Source organism: Pteropus vampyrus, unplaced genomic scaffold (assembly GCF_000151845.1).
Source record: "Pteropus vampyrus isolate Shadow unplaced genomic scaffold, Pvam_2.0 Scaffold13, whole genome shotgun sequence".
In the NCBI taxonomy this organism is placed as follows: domain Eukaryota; kingdom Metazoa; phylum Chordata; class Mammalia; order Chiroptera; family Pteropodidae; genus Pteropus; species Pteropus vampyrus.
The window spans coordinates 6,103,890-6,104,890 of record NW_011888794.1 but is presented as its reverse complement, the minus strand read 5'-3'; positions in this window follow the sequence as shown (position 1 = coordinate 6,104,890).

The window sequence follows — 1,001 nt, the reverse complement described above, 5'->3', positions numbered from 1 at the left end:
CATAGTGTTGAAAGTTTTTTTGAAAATTCAGCATTAGGATTATAAATACAAAAATAGATTTATGCAGTGTAATACTAATGGTAGATTTAAAAATAGAATCAGACTTCTCATAAAAATGACATGAATCTGAATTCTCAAATATATAATTTTCCCTGAAATTGTCCCTTGGGCAACTCTAAATATTTTTTTTAAATGCAACAATTTGGTTTTAAATCATCCTATAATTTTAAAAGAGTCAAGTTTTAATCGAAATTAATTTTTCTTAGGATATACTAAATAGTCATATTGTTTGAGCTTTCTACAACCACTAAGTAGTATTAGCTGTTCTGTACATATGGATAAGTTAACATTAATGTGGTTAATGAACATCAACTTTTTAATAATTAAATATCTCTAGTTATAACTTAAGAATATTTACTTGCTCCCTGACTCATCAGAGATATAAACTCAGAGTGTGTGCATGAGCACACACTCAGGTGTGTGCATGTGTGTGTGTTGCTCTAAAAACAGGACATTTGAGTATAGATTATTTGTAAGTTGTATAATCAAAGTTTACTGGACACTTCTGCATATATTTCAGAGGAACTTTACATTATTTATGTTCATAACAGGGCTCTTCTTGTTATATATCAACAAGGCTTGGTCCATTTTAATTTTATTCTTGGAGAAAGATATAATTATCTAATCATATATTCAAGCCCAAAACTTGAAAGTAGTCAAAACACCTTCTAATTCATCCTTCCTTCTTACCCATTCCCATTATTCAGTCAACAAATCACCAGGACAACTGCAGTACTGTTGGAAATCCACATATAAGTTTTGACTCCCTAAAAGCGTAACTACTAGAAGCCTGCTGTTGACCAGAAGCCTTACTGATAATTGAGAGTAGATTAACACATACTCGGTATGTTATATGTATTGCATATTGTATACTTACAGTAAAATAAGCTAGAGAAAAGAAAATGTTACTAAGAAAAAAGAAGAGAAAATACATTTATAGT